The sequence below is a fragment of the Saccopteryx leptura genome, chromosome 3 (genome assembly GCF_036850995.1).
Source record: "Saccopteryx leptura isolate mSacLep1 chromosome 3, mSacLep1_pri_phased_curated, whole genome shotgun sequence".
In the NCBI taxonomy this organism is placed as follows: Eukaryota; Metazoa; Chordata; class Mammalia; order Chiroptera; family Emballonuridae; genus Saccopteryx; species Saccopteryx leptura.
Window position 1 is genome coordinate 201,672,515 of NC_089505.1, and position 23,253 is coordinate 201,695,767.

Genomic DNA, 23,253 nt, shown 5'->3' on the forward strand with positions numbered 1-23,253 from the left:
TCTTTCATGAATATTCACATATATGTTTCTTACATGTCCAAATTGATAGGATTTTATAACATTAGCATTCTTTTAAGAACCACTATACCCAATTAACCTTACTTAGTTTTATTTTTAAATGAACTTGATGCTGGTCACTAGTTGTTTTGCCATAGCTTCTCTATTTATATTTTGGTTGGTTAATTGCAACACCAAGAAGTCTTTCTCCATCTCCATTACCACCGAGGATTATCGCTAATATCATTTCTGAGTTCTTTTACATTTGAAAATATCATTCTGTTGCTTTTATATAAAAACGTTTTGACTCACACATTCTTTTTCCTAGGATTTTGTATCTAATGCTTGTTTTACTCTCTACTATCATTTAATATTTCTATGGAGAAATCTGAAGCCAATGTTTATTTTCCTTGTTGATACCTTTTCTTAATGTGTGTCACCAAAATATTTCTTTGCCTTAAGAAGCTATGGTACATTTACACAATGGAAAACTATGCAGCCAGGAAAAGGAAACTTTACCTTTTGCATAGCATGGATGGACCTGAATTTTATTATGCTAAGTTAAATAAACCAGTCAGAGAAAGACAAGTACCATAGAATTTAACTCCTATGTAGAATCTAATGAGCAAAAAGAACTAACAAGCAAAATAGAGACAGAATCATACACAAAGAGCTAGCTGATAGGTATAGGGGTGTGGGAGGTATGGGAGAGTTCAGCAAGAGAGGTGGAGGGCTAGAACAAAAAAGGACAAAGAGAACTTTAAAAATATATTTCTTTTCCTCAAAATTCAATTACTTTAAGAACATAACAGTATTAATTGCCCTGTATCAATTTTTCCTAGTACATATTATAACATTCAATTTACAGATACAGGTATTACTGATGTTTAAAAAGTGAAACTGCTTTTATAATGGTAGAGAATATAATTTAATTTAATTTTTTCAAGTTTTTCTTCTAAAAAATTATGTGTATCTACATAACGTTTATCTCTATCACATTTCACCTAAAAATTAATTTTGCTCATAATCTCTTCTATACTACTGAAATTGTTTTGTGTCATGTCTTTTGTATTTCTGCCACTTCCATTGTGACTTTTATCTTTCTCCTTTTACTGTTGTTCTTTTTTTAAGTTAGTTTCAGGAAGAACAGTGCATTAGAAACATGTTTCTTTTTCTGAAATATTTAACTAGAAATGCTAACTTATGACATTAAAATTATTTGATCTGCTATGCAGAGAATTAAATTAATTAGACCATGTGGAAACAAAAGTCCAGTGGGAATGACATATTATTTGGGGGAGAGGTGATTGGTACTTGGAACATGCATATTGGCTGTAATGGAGAGGAGTGCCAGGATATCATGTGTACATAGGGTTTGGGAACTGGCCAGATGTAACAGGTGACATTAAAGGAAGTAGTTTTTACTGCTATAGATTCAATCATATTTCTGATTACATCATCAGAATTATATTGAAATCCTCCACTCATTATGTTTTTGCTTAAAATTATATATAACTACTCAGTGAGGAAATCAATCAACAATGTAAATCAGGGGTAGTCAACCTTTTTATACCTACCACCCACTTTTGTATCTCTGTTAGTAGTAAAATTTTCTAACCACCCACAAGTCCCACAGTAATGGTGATTTATAAAGTAGGGAAGTAACTTTACTTTATAAAATTTATAAAGCAGAGTTACAGCAAGTTAAAGCGTATAATAATAATTACTTACCAAGTACTTTATATCAAATTTTTTGTGAAGTTTGGCAGAATAAATCTTTATAAAACAACTTACTATAGTTAAATCTATCTTTTTATTTATACTTTGGTTGCTCTGCTACTGCCCACCATGAAAGCTGGAATACCCACTAGTGGACGGTAGGAACCAGGTTGACTATTACTGGTGTAAATCATCAATGTACACTCCTAATCTAGTCTGTGGTTCCCCCTCTCTTTCTACATATATGTGTGTGTTTACATATATATATATATATATGTATTTACATACATATTCATTCTTTTTTATTTCTGTGAGCTAGCTCTCATGTGCTCTTTTCTATTTTAATAAAGTCTAAAGTATGTAATACCATTGAGATCCAAGATGATGACTGGTTTTTTTTTTAATTGTGAAGACTCTTTAATATCCAGTAATAAGTTAGGTTCTGAGTAGAAACTTTATTTTTTTATTTTTTTAATTTAATTTAATTTTTATTTTTTTGTATTTTTCCGAAGCTGGAAACTGGGAGAGACAGTCAGACAGACTCCCGCATGCACCCGACTGGGATCCACCCGGCACGCCCACAAGGGGCAACGCTCTGCCCACCAGGGGGCAATGCTCTGCCCCTCCGGGCCTCGCTCTGCCGCGACCAGAGCCACTCTAGCGCCTGGGGCAGAGGCCAAGAAGCCATCCCCAGCGCCCGGGCCATCTTTGCTCCAATGGAGCCTTTGCTGCGGGAGGGGAAGAGAGAGACAGAGAGGAAGGAGGAGGGGGTGGAGAAGCAAATGGGCGCTTCTCCTATGTGCCTTGGCTGGGAATTGAACCCGGGTCCCCCGCACGCCAGACCGACGCTCTACCGCTGAGCCAACCGGCCAGGGCCGAGTAGAAACTTTAGATACTAGAATTTTCTAAAATGCTGGAAAGCCATATAAAGCATCATTTAAAAAGTGTTAAGGAGAATGCAGTAATTAAGAAATACATGGGTGAGGGAGTAAAGGAATGTGGGACCACAAAGAGGTGAGCAGAGCACTGAAACTGGATTTATCCGTGAGAGTTTAAAAAACCAGGTGAATGTATGCATCTGTTTTCAGGGCCTCACAAGGCTTGGTGTACATGAGGCAATGTCTCAGTAATTTGGGAGCTCAAAAGCCTATATCTTTAAAAAGGTATAAAAATGATAATAAAGCAGGCCCCTAACCCATCCACCTCAAATGGAAGGCAAGTAAAAGAAATTCTCTATTTTAACCTTGATGCTGATCTGGGAGTTGGGATGACACCAGAGAATGTGTACACATAAGCAAGCTCTATGTCAGAATTGCTGACTGAACCCATACCTCTGCGGTCTGAAACTACAAACCAATGTTCAAAGTGACCCTGGATGTTTATATTTTCAGAAGGCCAAAACAATACACAAGCACAAAACCTCTCTGAAAAACTTCAATGTATTCTAGACCTCAAAGAAATGATACCAATATAATCCTTAGGAAAAGGAGCACAGTAAAAACAGTTAATGAATTCAGAAGGAAAGAAAACACCATGGGGAAAAAGCAGCAGAACAACAGACTGCAGAAACAGATCTGTAAATACTTTAGTCACTAACTTGACCAGATCTAAAGTATTAAATAACTATGTCTCAGGTATTTAAAAACACAAAATTTGAACAATTTAAAGAGAATAAAAAATCCATAAAGAACGGTCAGGCAAATTTGAAAGAGTCGAATAGCATTGCCGAGATGAATAATGAAATTAGTGAAATTTTTAAATTAGGCAAATTTAGTGGCAAATAAGATACAGCTGAAAAAAAGAATTAGTAATCTGAAACACTGTAAAAAAAAAAGATCCCAAATAGATGGAGAGAGAGATAAAGACAAAAATACCATTGTCTAAAAAGAAAACGACTGAGAGCTTTTCCAAATAGATGAAAGGGTAAAGTCTACAGAGACAGGAATCCACATGTGAAGCATGTAGTATATTATAAAGAAATCTACAGCTATTCACATTGGAGTGGCACTGCCATGCACCAAAGACAAGCGTTTTGGGTTAAAGCGTTTTGTTATCTGATGATTAAAACATTTCTCTAATTTTTATATAAATTGACTCATGGGTTCTCATAAGTTTAAATTTATAAACCTATGGAATTTCATTGGTGTTTTAGTGATTTCTCAATTTATATGTGATCAGAGAATGTATTCTGCATTAAAATTATCTTCTTAACCTTGATGAAATATACTTTGGGGCACAGATTCTGGTCAATTTTTATAAAAGTTATTAGTGGGCTTGAAAAAAAGTGTTCTTTATTGCATTAGATTCAGCATATTAATCATTTTATCAGTCATTGCCCAGTCCGAGAAAACAGAAACCACACTAGATGTTTTGAATTAAGAAGGGCTTATTTAATACAGAAGTTTGCTACAACAGTATTGCAAGAGCTAGCATAGCAAAAAGGAGAAAGCAATATTACTAGAACTGAAATAGAACATCTGTTCCTGGCTGCCCTTTCTGCTACTAAGTGTAGATGCTAGTGAACTGCTAGGGCAGCATTGCTCTCACTGACCAGAAGCCATCCTATTTTCATAGTTTGTGCTCCCAAAGCAGCAGGAGCCTTCAGTAGCCTTCAATTACCTAAATCACCTGCAGTAACTGGCTGCTTTTGTAATATTTCTCTTCACTGCTGTTGGTAGTAAAGAATTTCTGAGAGTTGGTTGGAGTCTAATGGCACCTGCTGTCATCTGTGATTGCTGCCACCAAATCCATGATGGCTGCTTTAAAATCCTTCTCAGAGAATTCTAACACTTGATTTTTCTCAGTGTTGGCAAGCATTTATTGCCTTTTTTTTTTTTCTTCAAGTTGTGATATTTTTGTTCTTGGTATGATGGGTGATATTCTACTGTATCCTTTATATTTTGTCTGTTACATTAGGCGAATCTGGGTCTTATTTAGACCTTGTATTTTACTAGACAGTCACTCTCTGTAAGTTTGTGATGTGGTCTTGGCTGACTTTTGCAGGCTGATGTTCCAATGGTAATTTAATTTTCAGAGCCTCTACGGTGTTACTTTATTCAGTTTCATTTATTGCTGCTGAGTATCCCATTGGGTCCTACTAAAGGTATATGAAGGGGGCAAAGGAAGTCCCCAGGCCAGGCCACTCACTGTCTCTTGGTGGGGGGACACATGTGGTAGGAACATCCACAGATCCCAGCTATTCAAGTGTCTCCCAAAGAGGAGCCTCTCAGCACAGGGAGACAAAATAATTTCCAGGACCAAGCCACTTGTTTTGGCTGCATCCACTCTGGCAGTTTTACCAGTTTGTCCTGGGTGAGGAAAAGGTCTTGGATCCACAGGGATAAAGAGGGTCCTGGAACCAAGCTGCTCACGGTACCTGGGTCTTTCTTGCCAGGTCTGCCACCCTCCTTGTACACTGATGGGACAGGAGAGTGCTTCCTGTGACTGCTAGTCTTTGCCGGGGCCCTCAACGGACACCTCTTGCTACAGCCTAAAGCTGTTAGGTTTTCTTGATGTTACCAGAGAGATGTCATCTAATCAAGGAGAAGGAGAAGGAGGCTGCCAACACTGCCCACTGTTCCATGACTCAGGGAGATGTTGAGTCTGGGTGGCCTTCTGTTGGGTTGAGTTTCAAACAGGCTCACCAACTTCTTACCACTTGTCCTACTTCTTCTTCGGTTGGACATTGTGCCGTTTCCATTTATACTTGGGCTTAGTGGAGATGAGCCAGAAAAAAATCAATCTGGAAGTATTCTTATTAGTTTTAAAGTATATATACAGGATTTACATGCCCTCTTGTTATTTAGACTTTTTAAAATAAAGTAGAATTTTAAATATAAGACACTTACTAGACTTCATATTTCTGGTATATCTGGTGTTTCCTTAAAACTTACTCTTGGATCAGTGCTTATAAAAAATGCAAAGTGAATTTTCATGTAATTAAAATAATTTTTTTCCTAACTGTACATTTCTAACTATAAAAATAAGATCTAGCCCTGGCTGGTTGGCTCAGCGGTAGAGCGTCAGCCTGGTGTGCGGGAGACCCGGGTTCGATTCCTGGCCAGGGCACATAGGAGAAGCGCCCATTTGCTTCTCCACCCCCCCCCCCCATTCCTCTCTGTCTCTCTCTTCCCCTCCCACAGCCAAGGCTCCATTGGAGCAAAGATGGCCTGGGCACTGGGGATGGCTCCTTGGCCTCTGCCCCAGGCGCTAGAGTGGCTCTGGTCGCGGCAGAGCGACGCCCGGGAGGGGCAGAGCATCGCCCCCTGGTGGGCAGAGTGTTGCCCCTGGTGGGCGTGCCGGGTGGATCCCGGTCGGGCGCATGCGGGAGTCTGTCTGACTGTCTCTCCCATTTCCAGCTTCAGAAAAATACAAAAAAAAAAAAAAAAAAAAAAGATCCAACAAGCATCATATACAAGCTGCAATCATTAATCGTCTAAATAATTACTTCACCTGCACTTTATGTATAGTATATATTTATTTATTCTATTGGATTTATTGTATCCTAAACCTTATAATTTGTTTGGAAATATAGACTGGTGCTTGTTTAAAATCCATACAATAAATTTTTATAAAATTAATTGATTCTTTTTTGATGAACACCTATCACTAGAGATGAAGCAGCTACTATGGTTCCTGGCAGCCCTTTCCGCAGATGAACTGCTAAGGCAACATTGTTCTCACTGACCAGACTCCATCACCATTTTCAAAGTATTTATTTTAAATATATTGTTCAAGTTTTTTCATTATGACAGACCTGAAAACATAGTAGTATTATTATTTATATTACATAAAAGAGAAATGAGAAAACTGATTCTAATTTTTTTCCCATATCTTTTCCCTGATCTCAGAGCTCTAAAAGTGAAAAGCTGGGAAATGAGCCCCAGTTTCCTTCCAAAGTCCAGACTCTGCATACTGTACAACTTGCTTTTTGTAAGAAAGTGACAATATCCAATTAATGCTGTATAGAAAGAGTTACTAAGCTTATCTAATTCTTCTCTCTCTTATGTTTTATGAAGATTGAAACTAGAATTTTTTTATCAGAAAATAAAACACATTAAAAAGAGGAAATCCTAGGAGAGCAAATCCCAAAGGGAAGGGGGGAGAGAGTTAGGGGAAGGGAGCAAAAGGAGGGGTAATGGGGTCAAGGGGGTGGGGTGAGGGAGTTATATTGAGTGGGACACTTGAATCCATGTTAACACAATAAATTAAAATTAATAATTTTTTTTTTTTTTTACAAAAGAGGAAATCCTGTATAAAATGAAGATCTAGGACCACTTTATTTTTTTATCGCTTCATTTTATTTTTTAAAATCCAAATTGAATCAGAAATACATAATCAAAATTAAAAGCAAGATATTTGTGATAGCTCCTAACAGACTGAACTGGGGTTGGGTTGCATTCGCAGGGATTTGAAATGGTGTTGGTGTCAACTTGGACTTGGTGAACATGTTAAGGACACTACTTTTTTATGGATTCTTGTTGTATTGGCCAAGAGTTTGCTTAAAGGCTTTAATCACTGTAAAAAAAATATATAGAAGATTGGATAAAGAAGATGTGGCACATATACACTAAGGTATACTACTCAGACATAAGAAATGATGACATCGGATCATTTACAACAAAATGGTGGGATCTTGATAACATTATACAGAGTGAAATAAGTAAATCAGAAAAAAACAAGAACTGCATGATTCCGTACATTGGTGGGACATAAAAATTAGACTAAGAGACATGGACAAGAGTGTGGTGGTTATGGGGGGGGAGGGAAGGAAGGAGAGGGGAAAGGGAGGGGGAGGGGCACAAAGAAAACTAGATAGAAGATGACGGAGGATAATCTGACTTTGGGTGATGGGTATGCAACATAATTGAATGACAAGATAACCAGGACATGTTTTCTTTGAATATATGTACCCTGATTTATTGATGTCACCTCATTAAAATTAATAAAATATTTATTTATAAAAAAAAAGATATTTGATTGAGGACCATAAATATCTTATGCAATTTAAAAAAAAAATTTGCCCCAATCTCACAATAGATAAATTGAGAATAGAACTGAGCTTCCCTAGTTTAGATTGGGTAGTATTACTCTGAGCTTGATATAAATATTTTGGGGAAAAGAAGATTAATTGCATCCCTAGAAAGATTTATGAGAGTAACTGTTTTCTCAGTGTATTCATAGAATTTACTTGTAGTTTTAATCTGGAATACTTTTACAAAGAATAAACATTTTTAAGTGCTTTGTGAAAAGCAATTTCATTCTGAGATGGAATACTGAAGACAATTTATTTTTTTATATATTTTTTCAAGGTCCATATATAAAAAAACTGGTCCATAAAACTGGATGCCTACCTCACTTGGAGAACAGAGGTTAAAAACCAAGTGAAGCTATACCTGTAAAAAAGAGTTTCCACAGAGAGTCTTCTCTTTAAATGTTTGAGCTGCAGCTTGTTAAAGAAGTTTCACATACATTTTACTGGAACATACAAACTTCTAAATAAAACTGGATGCCTACTTCACTTGGAGAACAGAGGTTAAAAACCAAGCAACATTCTTCAGCCCTGATACCTACACATACCATTATTTCAGCCAAAGAAAAAAGCCTTTGTGAAATTTTATTAATAAAAATATACCTGATACATTTTTCCAAAGTCTTCTTTTAAAAATTGGAAGTACTTCCAACATTAATACACTCAAATAAATAATCCTTGACTAGACATTTTATATCTCCTTGGGTTGATGGTAACCTGCCAAATCTCATATAGTGTTCACCTTTCTTCTGAAAATGCTTGGATAACAATGTTTCCCTACTGAATATTTTCTTAACCCTTTTAAGGTTTAGGATTTTTGGTTTCCTTTTCTTTTTAATGTAGTATTTAACTCTAGGCTCTGGAGCTAATGCCTTTGCATCTCTGGCCCTGGGCTGTTTTTTGTCCTAGGATTTCCTTTATTATGTTGTGGCCATTAAATTAATTTGCAAAAGAGCCTGACCAGGCGGTGGCGCAGTGGATAGAGCACCAGACTGGGTCTGCGAAGGACCCAGGTTCGAGAACCCGAGGTTGCCAGCTTGAGCGCGGGCACATCTGGTTTAAGCAAAAGCTCACCAGCTTGGACCCAAGGTCGCTGGCTTGAGAAAGGGGTTACTCAGTCTGCTGAAGGCCCACAATCAAGGCACATATGAGAAGGCAGTCAATGAACAACTAAGGTGTCGCAACAAAACAAACAAACAAACAAACAAAACCTAATGATTGATGCTTCTCATCTCTCTCTATTCCTGTCTGTCTGTCCCTATCTATCCCTCTCTCTGACTCTCTCTCTGTTACTGTAAAAAAAATTAATAATTTGAAAAAATATCTTCTGCTTGGTTGTAAATTAAGATCATTCAAGGAAGAGGTGAAATCATATCCTGAATTCTGAGCTGTAATCTGAAGTCAAATGTTATAATTGATTTGATTGTGAAACCAAAAGCCAAAAAACTGGCTAATCTCTTGGACATGGTGCCCAACACCTCTCTTGTGAAGTATGTGGGGGGACATATAAAATATATATATATATATATAAAATATTTACAGTATAGATATTTTATATACAATATTTAAAGTATAATATATATATATTTAAAATACTAAAAAGAAAAAAAACCCAACTCTTCTTGTTTATCTCATTTAGAGAGTCTTAGGGCAATCCCTGAACACAAAATACATACTCTGCTTTATGTTGAAGGTAACACTTTACTACATCTACATAGTATTTAAATGGGTTTGGTGATGATAGGGTAACTTTTTGAAATCAAACAAATATATACATTTAGGTTTTCCCTGCTACATACCATTTAAAAATATGGAAATAATGTTATGTTGTGAATCTCATTGCATACTTTTTACTTTAAATATTGTAATCAAAGATTTAATTCTTTATTACCATATATAACATTCCTATAGGTTGCTCTGCATAGATACTAACTACATTTTTCTCTGGTTCTTCCTAAAAATGAATTGGTCTTGGTTGACATTTTTGGTTTATAGTAAATATAATATTCTCTGCATGCACATTTTGATCTCAAGATACATTTTAGGTGGGCACCTAATGTCTGCCGAGATCATTAGTCTCAGAACTGTCCCAAATCACATCTAGTTACAAACAAACATACACATAAAAGTCAGAGTTTGAACTGATCAAAATAAATGCAACTCTATTCCTATTCTTTACTGCATCCTATTGTCCTCTATAATTATCAAAGTGAGAAAAATTATGTCCATCTGGTATTCCACATAAATACAATATTGACTGTGTCTTGTTTTAATTACAAACAAATGATATCTCTCCCCCATCACTTTTTTTTTTTACACATTTGTTTTGGAAGCATAAACTGACATAAACAGGTAAGTGATTTCTGGACCTTTTTCTTTATTGCTTATACTGGCTAACCACTGACCGTTTTCTAGTGGTGATTATAGACTGATAACAAATAATGTAAGACAAATGTATAAAACAGGTATTAGCTTTTACTCTTTCTGTGAACTTTGTTTTCAAATGCTTTATAGATTGTGGTTAAAAACATGTACAGTAAACATGCCCTATATTAGACACATTCTACCAATGGTCTTCAAGGTTTACTTTTTTAAAGAAATACCACTGACTTATTTCTATTAAAAAGCCATTATTATTTTTTTTTTCAGAGACAGAGAGAGAGTCAGAGAGAGGGATAAATAGGGACAGACAGAGAGGAACAGAAAGAGATGAGAAGCATCAATCATTAGTTTTTCGTCATGACACCTTAGTTGTTCATTGATTGCTTTCTCATATGTGCCTTGACCATGGGCCTTCAGCAGACCAAGTAACCCCTTGCTCGAGCCAGCGACCTTGGGTACAAGCTGGTGAGCTTTGCTCAAACCAGATGAGCCCACGCTCAAGCTGGAGACCTTGGGGTCTCGAACCTGGGTCCTCCGCATTCTAGTCCAACGCTCTATCCACTGCACCACCACCTGGTCAGGCTAAAACCCATTATTTTGGGGGTATAACTTGCTTTTAAAATATCTCTGGCATAAATTTCAGAAGTTTAGTTTTTATTTTTAACCAATGACATGTTGTTCACATTATTTTTCTTTTAATTAAACAGATGTTTCTTCTATTCCCTCTCCAGCTCAGTGATGCTTTAACTATTGGAGATTTAAATGACATTGTTCATTTGTTGGATTGGAACTATCACCCTGATGAGTCTCTATGTTTTCATTGTGTAAAGCATCTAGTGATAATCTTCAGTGAGGTCACACCAATTTTTATGGGAACATTAGGAAGCATGACTGTTCTTATTATTTCCTTAGGGCTTAAGTCAGTGCCTTGCACGTAGTTATCACCCTATAAATGGTTGTTGGATTAGTAAGTGATGGTTACAGTTACTCAGAATATCAAACCTTTCCTCTCCTTTGATTCTCATCCTGCTTCCCATTAGATCACCAGAAATAGTGTTTCTTCTCTGCTTAAAAGTGCAACTGTACTCACCCAGATGGTTGCTTTCATGCAGAAAAATCCATAACCTCCTCATTCCTAAATCCATTTATTTTATTTTATTTTTCTGAAGTTGGAAACGGGGAGGCAGTCAGACAGACTCTCGCATGCGCCCCACCGGGATCTACCCGGCATGCCTACCAGGGGGCGATGCTCTGCCCATCTGGGGCATTGCTGTGTTGCAACCAGGGCCATTCTAGCGTCTGAGGCAGCGGCCTTGGAGCCATCCTCAGTGCCTGGGACAACTTTGCTCCAATGGAGCCTTGGCTGCGGGACGGGAAGAGAGAGACAGAGAGGAAGGAGAGGGGGAGGGGTGGAGAAGCAGATGGGCACTTCTCCTGTGTGCCCTGGCCAGGAATCGAACCTGGGACTCTTGCACGCCAGGCTGATGCTCTACCACTGAGCCAACCAGCCAGGGCCTAAATCCATTTTTAATTAACAACTGTGAATACTTAATTTTCAATGAAGCTTCAGCAAAGCTCAAAGCAGCCCTTCATTGTATTGAGAAACTAAAATGGTGGTCAGGGTACTACGGCCTCCATTCCTTTGGAATTTAGTGCCTTTGTTAAAGGTGTTATTTAAATAAACAAAGCACTGCACTTGGTTGCATTAAATAGCTATGGAATCCATGGTAATTTATTTTTAAAAATTTGCACTTCTCATGAAATGCGATGGTTCACACGGGAAGTCATGGAAATCTGAGCCCAGGCAATCGGGCTCCATTACCCTTGGAGCAGGGTTCTCCAACCAAGTCACTTCATCTGTTTTTAAGATTGAAAAAGCCAGGATGTGGTGGATTTTCAAAGAGCCCATCTCTGTATTGTTTCAGCTCTCAACCACTAGTCTCCCCTATATAAGTGATAACTAACTCTCCAGGATGTGCTAGACAGCAAGGGCTATTTAATTTGTATTAGAAGTATACGTCTGCTGAATCCACAGGTGGTCTGAGCATGGTCAGTAGGCTTTGGGTTGATTCTTAAAGGATTTTAGCAAGTCAAATATTAACTCTGACTTAAACATTAAAATAATTCAAACTAATAGGCTTTTTGTTGTTACTTTTTCTTATAGTCCATTCTCACTGTTTCACATGCATGTCCATACTGGACCGTGAGGTAAACACATGTCACTATGAAAACCAATAATTCCAGAGATCACTGGACTGAATAGAATTAAAGTTTTAAAATGATATGATTACCACCACTTTTATTTCTTTCTCCCATTTTAGATTCTAAAAACTATTAAGGAAAGATATTTTCAGCTTACTCATGGTCTATTACTATGAGGTCAAGAGAAGTCTGATATTAAAGATTATGGAATGTTAGTTAGAATAAATTCAATTGCAAAAATTATGCTTCTATTTTCAAAGAGTATAGAAAGTAAAAAGAGTGCTTGCTTTTATGCTGCAAAGTCACAAGGAGTGAGTGTTCCATGAAAAATCTTGCTCTTGTTGTACTGGACATAATTTAATTTTTTTTTTTTAATTTTTTTTTTTCTTTTTCATTTTTCTGAAGCTGGAAACGGGGAGAGACAGTCAGACAGACTCCCGCATGCGCCCGACCGGGCATAATTTAATTTTTTGAAGCTACTTTTTTAGGTTTAAATTACATACAGCAAAATTTACCCTTTTTGGGTGCACATTTCTATAAATTTTGACACATACTTGCAGTCATATTGCTACCATCATAATAAAAGAACATTCCCATCACATCACAAAATTTCCTTGGCCTGAACAGGTGGTAGCGCAGTGGCTAGAGCGTCGGACTGGGACTTGGAGAACCCAGGTTCGAGACCCCGAGGTCGCCAGCTTGAGCATGGGTTCATCTACTTTGAGCAAGGCTCACCAGCTTCAGCCCATGGTCGCTGGATCGAGCAAGGGGTCACTCAGTCTGCTGTGCCCCCCCCATCCTGGCCACTCAGTCTGCTGTCGCCTCACCCCACACTCACCCCCACCCTAGCCAAGGCAAACATTAGAAAGCAATCAATGAACAACTAAAATGCCTCAACGAAGAATTGATGCTTCTCATCTCTCTCCTTTCCTGTCTGTCCCTACCTGACTCTGTCTCTGTCACACACACAAAAAAAATTTCTCATGCATCTTTGTAGTCAATTTCTCTTCCCTCCCTCAGATTCTACCCCATTGTTTTGCTAAAATGTTATACAAATGGATTTATACAGTATTAGTTTCTCAGGTGCGGTTTTTAAGCAAATTTTTATGCATTTGAAAGTCATCTATCTTTTTATATGCATGAAAAATTTGCTTTATTGCTCAGTAGTAGTCTATTGTTCAAACAGTAACATTTGTTGGTTTGTTTCACAGTGGATGGGCAATTGAGTCAGTTACAGATTTTTTTTTGTATTTTTCTGCAGTTGGAAAAGTGGAGGCAGTCAGACAGACTCCTGCATGCGCCTGACCAGGATCTACCCGGCATGCCCACCAGGGGGTGATGCTCTGCCCATCTGAGGCATTGCTCTGTTGTTGTTGTTGTTTTATCTTATTTTTATTAATTTTAATGCAGTGACATTAATAAATTAGGGTACATATGTTCCGAGAAAACATCTCCAGATTATTTTGACATTTGATTATGTTAGATACCCCTCACCCAAGGTCAAATTGTCTTCCGTCACCTTCTATCTGGTTTTCTTTATGCCCCTCCCCTCCCCCACTCCCTCTCTCTCCTTCCTCAACCCCTCTCCACCCCCGATACCATCACATTCTTGTTCATGTCTCTGAGTTTCATTTTTATGCCCCATCTATGTATGGGTTCATATAGTTCTTAGCTTTTTCTGGTTTACTTATTTCACTTCGTATAATGTTAACAAGGTCCATCCATGTTATTGTAAATGATCCGATGTCATCATTTCTTATGGCTGAGTAGTATTCCATAGTATATATGACCAAAGCTTTTTAATCCACTTGTCCTCCGATGGACACTTGGGCTGTTTCCAGATCTTCGCTATTGTGAACAATGCTGCCATAAACATGGGGGTGCATTTCTCCTTCTGGAACAGTTCTATGGTGTTCTTGGGGAATATTCCTAAAAGTGGGATAGCTGAGTCAAAAGGCAGTTCCATTTTAAATTTTTTGAGGAATCTCCATACTGTTTTCCAGAGAGGCTGCACCAGTCTGCATTCCCACCAGCAGTGCAGGAGGGTTCCCTTTTCTCCACATTCTCGCCAGCACTTATTCTGTGTTGTTTTGTTGATGAGCGCCATTCTGACTGGTGTGAGGTGATATCTCATTGTGGTTTTAATTTGCATTTCTCTAATGATTAGTGATGTTGAGCATTTTTTTTATATGCCTATTGATGTTCTGTATGTCCTCTTTGGAGAAGTGTCTATTCATTTCTTTTTCCCATTTTTGGTTGGATTGGTTGTGTTTCTGGTGTTGAGATTTACAAGTTCTTTATAAATTTTGGTTATTAAACCCTTATCAAATGTACTGTCAAATATGTTCTCCAATGTGTAGTTTGTCTTTTTATTCTGTTCTTATTGTCTTTGGCTGTGCAAAAGCTTTTTAGTTTGATATAATCCCATTTGTTTATCCTGTCTTTATTTAACTTGCCTGTGGAGATACATCAGCAAATATATCGCTGCGAAAGATGTCTGAGAGCTTACTGCCAATGTTTTCTTTTAAGATGCTTATGGTTTCACAGCTTACATTTAAGTCTTTTATCCATTTAGAGTTTATTTTTGTGAATGGTGTAAGTTGGTGGTCTAGTTTCATTTTTTTGCAGGTAGCTGTCCAATTATTCCAACACCATTTATTAAAGAGGCTGTCTTTACTCCATTGTATGCCCTTACATCCTTTGTCAAATATCAGTTGTCCATAGAGCTGTGGGGTTTATTTCTGGGTTCCCCATTCTGTTCCATTGATCTATGTGCCTGTTCTTATGCCAGTACCAGGTTGTTCTGAGTACAATGGCCTTGTAGAATAGCAGGATATCAGGAAGTGTAATAACTCCCCCTTTATTCTTCTTTTTTAAGATTGCTGAGGCTATTCATGTTCTCTTTTGGTTCCATATAAATTTTTGGAATATGTGATCTATATCTTTAAAGTATGTTATTGGTATTTTAATTGGTATTGCATCCAATTTATAAATTGCTTTGGGTAATGTAGACTTTTTTTTTTTTTTTTTGTATTTTTCTGAAGCTGGAAACGGGGAGGCAGTCAGACAGACTCCCGCATGCGCCCTACCGGGATCCACCCGGCATGCCCACCAGGGGGCGATGTTCTGCCCATCTGGGGTGTCGCTCTTTCGCGACCAGAGCCACTCTAGCACCTGGGGCAGAGGCCAAGGAGCCATCCCCAGCGCCCGGGCCATCCTTTGCTCCAATGGAGCCTCGGCTGCGGGAGGGGAAGAGAGAGACAGAGAGGAAGGAGAGGAGGAGGGGTGGAGAAGCAGATGGGCGCTTCTCTTATGTGCCCTAACTGGGAATCGAATCCAGGACTCCTACACGCCAGGCCGACGCTCTACCACTGAGCCAACCAGCCAGGGCCAATGTAGACATTTTAATGATGTTTATTCTTCCTAACCATGAGCACAGTATATGCTTCCACTTGTTTGTATCTTCCTTGATTTCTTTTATCAATGTTTTATAATTTTCCGAGTACAAGTCTTTAGTTTCCTTGGTTAAATGTACTCCTAGGTACTTTTTTGTTGTTGTTGTAGTAATAGTAAAGGGGATTGTTTCCTTAATTTCTTTTTTCTTTTTTTCTTTATTTTCTGAAACTGGAAACGGGGAGAGACAGTCAGACAGACTCCCGCAAGCGCCCGACTGGGATACACCCGGCACTCCCACCAGGGGCAACGCTCTGCCCACCAGGGGGCGATGCTCTGCCCCTCCAGGGCGTCGCTCTGCCATGACCAGAGCCACTCTAGAGCCTGGGGCAGAGGCCAAGGAGCCATCCCCAGCGCCCGGGCCATCTTTGCTCCAATGGAGCCTTGGCTGCAGGAGGGGAAGAGAGAGACAGAGAGGAAGGAGGGGGAGGGGGCTGGAGAAGCAAATGGGCGCTTCTCCTATGTGCCCTGGCCAGGAATAGAACCCGGGTCCCCCGCACGCCAGGCCGATGCTCTACCGCTGAGCCAACTGGCCATGGCCTAATTTCTCTTTCTGACTGTTCATCATTGGTGTATAAAATGCCTCTGATTTCTGATTATTAATTTTATATCCTGCCACTTTGCTGAATTCATTTGTAAGTTCCAGTAGCTTTTTGACTGAGACTTTAGGGTTTTCTATATACAATATCATATCATCTGCAAGTAATGATAACTTTACTTCCTCTTTTCCAACTTGAATGCCTTTTATTTCTTCTTCTTGTCTGATTGCTGTTGCTAAGACTTCCAGGACTATGTTAAATAAGAGTGGTGAAAGGAGGCACCCCTGCCTTGTTCCTGATCATAAGGGGATTGCTTTTAGAATTTGCCCATTGAGTATGATGTTGGATGTGGGTTTGTCATAGATGGCTTTTATCATGTTGAGATATGTTCCCTGTATTCCCACTTTGTTGAGAGTTTTGATCATGAATGGGTCTGGATTTTATCAAATGCTTTTTCTGCATCTATTGAAATTATTATGTGGTTTTTCTCCTTCCTTTTGTTTATGTGATGAATCACATTGATTGATTTGCAAATATTGTACCAGCCTTGCCTCCCCAGAATAAATTCCACTTGATCATGGTATATGATTTTTTCCATATATTGTTGGATCAGATTTGCTAATATTTTGTTGAGGATTTTAGCATCTATATTCATCAAGGATATTGACCTATAGTTTTCTTTCTTTGTGTTGTCTTTGTCTGGTTTTGGAATCAGAATTATGCTCGCATTGTCATTTTCATTAGTCTGTATATATCTTTTGATCTCTGCACTTATTTCTTCTTTGACCCATTCATTTTTTAAAAGTATGTTGTTTAGTTTCCACATTTTTGTGGGATTTTTCCCCTCTTTTTTGCAGTTGAATTCTAGTTTCAAGGCTTTATGATCAGAAAATATGCTTGGTACAACTTCGATTCTTCTGAATTTGCTGATGTTGTTTTTGTGGCCCAACATATGGTCAATTCTTGAGAATGATCCATGTACACTGGAGAAAAAAGTATACTCAGTCACTTTGGTATGAAATGTCCTGTAGATGTCTATCTAGAGCACCAGTGCTCTAGTGTTTTGTTTAAGGCCACTATGTCTTTGTTGATTCTCTGTTTGGATGACCGATCTAGAGCCATCAGCGGTGTATTGAGGTCTCCAAGTATGATTATATTTTTGTCAGTTTTTGTTTTAAGGTCAATAAGTAGCTGTCTTATATATTTTGGTGCTCCTTGGTTTGGTGCATATATATTAAGAATTGTTGTCTTCTTGATTCAGTGTCCCCTTAGCCATTATGAAATTTCCATTTTTGTCTTAGAGTACTTTTGCTGTCTTATAGTCAGCATTATCAGATATGAGTATTGCTACGCCTCCTTTTTTTTGGATGTTATTTGCTTGGAGTATTGTTTTCCAGCCTTTCACTTGAATTTGTTTTTATCCTTGTTACTTAGATGAGTTTCTTGTAGGCAGCATATAGTTGGATTTTCTTTTTTAATCCATTCTGCTACTTTGTGTCTTTTTATTGGTGAGTTTAATCTGTTTACATTTAGTGTAATTATTGACACTTGTGAGTTCCCTATTGCCATTTTATAGATTGCTTTCTGTTAGTTTTCTGTCTTATTTGATCCTTCTCTTTCGTTTTTCTATCTTTTGTTTTTATTTGGTTGATGGAATACATCTTTCCTCTGTTGCTATCTTTTTTATCTCATGTGCTTCTGTGGTGGTTTTTTTCAATGGTGGTTACCTTTAAGTAATGAAAAGGGTTTCTAGCCTGTTCATTGTAGTGCACTATTTTGTGAGTACTTTTGTACTCCATCGTCTTTTGCTACTGTTAATCTCCATCCTCTCCCCACCTTTCTTTTTGTTGTTGTCACAGTTTAAATTAGGTTTTATTGTGTTCTTCTTGGAGCTTTTACTTATGGCTTTGTTTTTTTTGTTCTTTGTATCTGATTGGAGAACTCCCTTTAGTAATTCCTGGAGTGGGGGTTTTCTGATGATAAATTCCCTCATCTTTTCTGTATCTGTGAATGTTTTTATTTCTCCTTCATATTTGAAGGATAGCTTTGATGGGTATAGTATTAGTGGCTGAAAGTTCCTCTCTTTCAGGACTTTAAATATTGGGGTCCACTCTCTTCTAGCTTGTAGAGTCTCTGCTGAGAAATCTGATGATAATCTAATGAGCCTTCCTTTATATGGTGTATTCTTCTTTTCCCTGGCTGCCTTGAGAATTTTTTCTTTGCAGTTGTTTTGTGTTAATTGCATTATGATGTGCCTTGCAGTAGGTTTGTTGGGGTTGAGAAAACTCAGAGTTCTGTTTGCTTCTTGAACATGAGGCTTTAGTTCTTTCCACAGGCTTGGGAAGTTCTCATCTATTATTTGTTTGAGTATGTTCTCCATTCTATTTTCTCTCTCTTCTCTCGCTGATATACCTATTATTCTTATGTTATTCTTTTTGATGGAGTCAGATAATTCTTGTAGAGCTTTCTCATTTTTTTTTTAAATTTTTGAGTCTCTTTCTTCTTCTCTCTGTTTTGTCTCAAGTTGCTTGTCTTCTATTTCACTAATCCTCTCTTATATCTGGCCAGTTCTATTAGCTAAGCTTGTTACCTCGTTTTTCAGCTCGTGAATTGAGTTTTTCATCTCTGTTTGATTTGTCTTTATAGTTTCAATTTCCTTGGAAATATATTCTTTGGGTTCATTGAGTTGTTTTCTGAGCTCCCTAAATTGCCTTTCTTTGTTTTCTTGTATATCTTGGAGGATTTTTAGGATTTATATCTTGAATTCTCTGTCATTTAGTTCCAAGGTTTTCAATATATTAAATTTTTTCTCCATAGATTTTTCCTCATCTAGCTGTGTTACCTCTCTTTCTTTTGTATCCATGATATTCAATTTTATCTTCCTTAATGGCATCTGAAGGTGGTTTTGTTGATAGTATTAATGAGATTTAGTAAAGAATAAATTTAAAAAAATAAAAAATCGAAGAGTTGTTTTTTTTAAAAAAAATTAATAATGAAATAAAGAAAAATAAAATAAAAATTAAAAAAAGGAAATTATTCCCCCTTCTCCTTTTTTCCTCTCCTCTCCTCTCCTCTCCCCTCTTTCTTGAGAAAATCTTGTGGTGAACTGTTAATTATATCGTATTAAATAGAGCAAACAATGCCTGAAATGGAGGGCTTGAATTGGGGAAAAGTAATAAAGGGGCCAAAAAAAAAAAAGAAAAAAGAAGGGGGTATGGACCCACAAAAAGCAAATAAGAACAAAATTTGGGTCAAGAACAAAATGATTTGCTTTTAGGTGTTGGTTGACTAAGATTTATGATGAGAGGAATAAGAGGGAAACAGGAAAATGGGGGGACAAATTAAAAAATTACTATTGTATTTAGTGGAACAAGAACTAGATAAAATGGAGAGCCAGGGATGGGAGCACTGCTATTGAGTTAAAAAGGTAAAGCAAAAACCTCCCAAAATGCCACAAACATAAGTTTGAGTCCCAGATAAGATAATTTGTTTGTTATTGAGGTTTGAATGAGAGGAGACGTAAGGGAGAAAGGAAGAAACTAATATAGAGGGAGAAAAGAAAGAGAGAGAGAGAGAACGAAAAAAAAGAAAGAAGGAACCACTAAAAGAAGAAAAAAGGTAAGAGAGAGAGAAAGTTAAGGGTTTTGGAGTGCAACCCTCACAGAGAGAAAGGAAGAGGAAAGAAAAGATAATAGGAGATGTAACACTTATGGGTAGTGTAGTTCAAGGAGAGGAGAGAGTAAGACCGGCAGGGAGTTAATCGACCAAATTGGAGGAGGAAAAAAAAAATCAAGAGTTAAGATAAGAAAAACAAATGAACAAATATAATAAAATGGGATAGGTTATAAAGTCTGCGGATTATTCTTGATTTTGAGAGGTTATCTTCTTGCTTTTTATTTTCTCTCCCTCTTCCTGGTCGGTGACTTTACCCAGGTTCTGCCCCTTTGGCACACTCAGGTAGAGGTTTGCAGTTGATAAGTCTCTATGGCAATGTCATGTATTGTGCTTCAGTCTCGTTGGCAGTTTAGGCTCATTAGCATTTATAGGCTCTGCCAGTGAGAGAGTCCATGTTCCTGGAGCCTCTGTCCTGGTCTTTTCTTCCTCAATTAGTAGCCTGATAATCCAGCTATGGGGTTGCTGCTGCCTCTGCCTGGTAGTAAGAGGCTCAAAGAGCTGGCAACTCCCCACTCTATTCCCACTCAGCACAGGGCTCTGGGTAAGGCTCAGTCAGTCAGAGCTGCTAGCATAATCAGGCAGGCTTCTGCCCACTCAAAGACCTCTGGCTCTGCCACTCTGTCCGGTAACACGGGCGGGTGCCCACTCCCGGGGCACTTGGAGGAAACTCTCACTATCTGCACACGCAAACCAGGATATCAGGCCGGCAGTCTCACACTCTGAGTGAAACCCCCACCCGCATGGAAAAGTTCCAGCGTTGGAATTAGCTTTCGCTCCATCCCATGTGCGGCTTTTGCAAGGCGCTGGGGCGGCCCAAGACTCCACCCCTGGCCCACACAAAGGCCCCTGACTCTGCCCTTACGTGGGATAACATGGGTGCACACTGCCAAGGCACTCGGAGGAAACTCTCGCTCACTATCTGTGCACACAGAGCAGGATATTAGGCCGGAAATCTCAGACTCTTAGTGAAACACCCATCAGCACGGAAAAGTTCCAGCATTGGAATTAGTTCTCGCTCCCCCATGTGCGGCTTTTTTAGGGCACTGGGGCGGCCCGGAGAGTCTGCTTTCGGCCTACACCAAGGCCTCTGACTCTGCCTCTCTGTGAGATAACAGGGGCACCCACTCCCGGGGCTTTGGAAGCAATCTCTCACCTACTATCTGTGCGCGCCGACCCGGAGATTGGGGAAAATGGCTGCCCTGCTTGTCTTTCTTTGTCTGGGTTTGGTGCAAGTGTTAGCTTGTATTGCCCGGTTGCCACAGGAACAGTTTTTCCTTGGCTTGGATCTCTGTGCCACAGCCTGGTTTGGCCGTTTGTGCCACGGCCTGGATCTATTCACCCCCTTTGCCCGCCATAGTTTCTATATTCTCAGTTCCCAGTGAAAGCCGCCGTTTAGGTTAGTGAGGAAGGCGGAGCATTTCTTACTCCCTATTTCCTTTGGGGTTTGATTATATATTTAGCCAATTTTTCACTTGACCATTCTTTCGGTTGTATTGCGAAACATCTGGAGGCTCCAAGGATAGGTTTTTCTGTTTCTGGTTGAAGATCTTGTTGAGTTTTGGGGGAGATTTATCAGTATTGCTTCCTACCCCGCCATTACTCTGAGGTCATCTCCTTTTTCTAGTTTCTTAAAGTGTGCCTACAGTGCTATGAACTTCCCTCCCAGTACTGCTTTTGCTGTGTCTCATAAATTTTGAGTTGTGGTATGCTTATTATTATTCGTTTCTACAAATTTTTTTTATTTTTTCTTTGATCTCATTCTTAATCCATTTATTATTTAACAACCTGCTATTTACTTTCCATGTGTTTGAGAATTTTTGAGCTTTTCTGTTGTGGTTGATTTCTAGTTTCATGCCATTGTGATCTGAGAAAGTGCTTGATATGATTTGAATCTTCTTAAATTTGTTGAGGTCACCTTTGTTCCCTAACATGTGGTCTATCCTAGAGAATGTACCATGAGCACTTGAAAAGAATGTATATTCTGCTGCTTTAGAGTGAAAGGTTTTGAAGATGTCTATTAAATCAAGTTGATCTAGTATGTCCTTTAAGTCTGCTTTTTCTTTATTAATTTTCTTTCTTGAGGATCTATCTACTGATGCTAGTGGGGTATTAAAATCCCCTAGTATTATAATATTGCTGTTGATATCGCCATTTAAATCTATGAAAGTCTGCTTTATATATTTAGTTGCTCCTATATTAGGTGCGTAGATATTGATACTAGTTATATCTTATTGTTGGATTGCTACCTTTATCATTATGTAGTGGCCTTCTTTATCTCTTACTATATTCTTTGTTTTAAAGTCTATTTTGTCTGATATAAGTATTGCTACCCCAACTTTTTTTTCATTTCCATTTGCATGAAATGTTTTTTCCCATCCTTTTACCTTTAGTCTATGTACATCTTTAGTTTTAAGGTGTGTCTCTTGTAGACAGCCTATGTACAGATCCTGTTTTCTTATCTATGCAGCTACCCTATCTCTTTTGATTGGATCATTTAATTCATTTACATTTAAGGTTATTATTGATATGTAGTTGTTTATTGCCATTTTATTCTTTAACGCTGTATTCCTCTTTTGCTATATTCTTTTCCCATTTTGATCTGTTTACAACAGGCCCCTTAACATTTCCTGCAGCATTGGTTTGGTTGTAATGAATTCCTTGAGTTTTGTTTTTTTTTTATGTGGGAAGCTTTTTATTTCTCCTTCAATTTTAAATGATAGCCTTGCTCGATAAAGTAATCTTGGTTGTAGACTCTTGTTCTGCATTACTTTGAATATTTCTTGCCTTTTCCTTCTGGCCTCAATTGTTTCTGTTGAGAATTCGAATATCATCCTCATGGGGGCATAAGGTGATAGCCTTTTTTTTTCTCTTGCAGCTTTTAACATTTTCTCTTTATCACTTAGCTTTGGTATTTTAATTATGATGTGTCTTGGTGTAGGTTTCTTTGGGTTTCTCTGTGCTTCTTGAACCTGTGAAAGTTACTTCTGCATTAATTTAGGGAAGTTTTCAGCTATGATATGATTGGACAAAGTTTCTATCCCTTGTTCTTTCTCTTCTTCTTCAGGAAATCCTATAATGAGGATGTTATTTCTCTTTATGTTGTCACAGAGCTCTGTAAGTGTTTCCTCAGACTTTTTGAGTCTCTTTTCTTTTTTCTTCTCTGCTTTTATGCCTTCATTCCAGTTGTCTTCCAACTCGCTGATTCGATCCTCAGCTCTATCCATCCTGTTTTTAATTCCTTCCATTGTTGTCTTC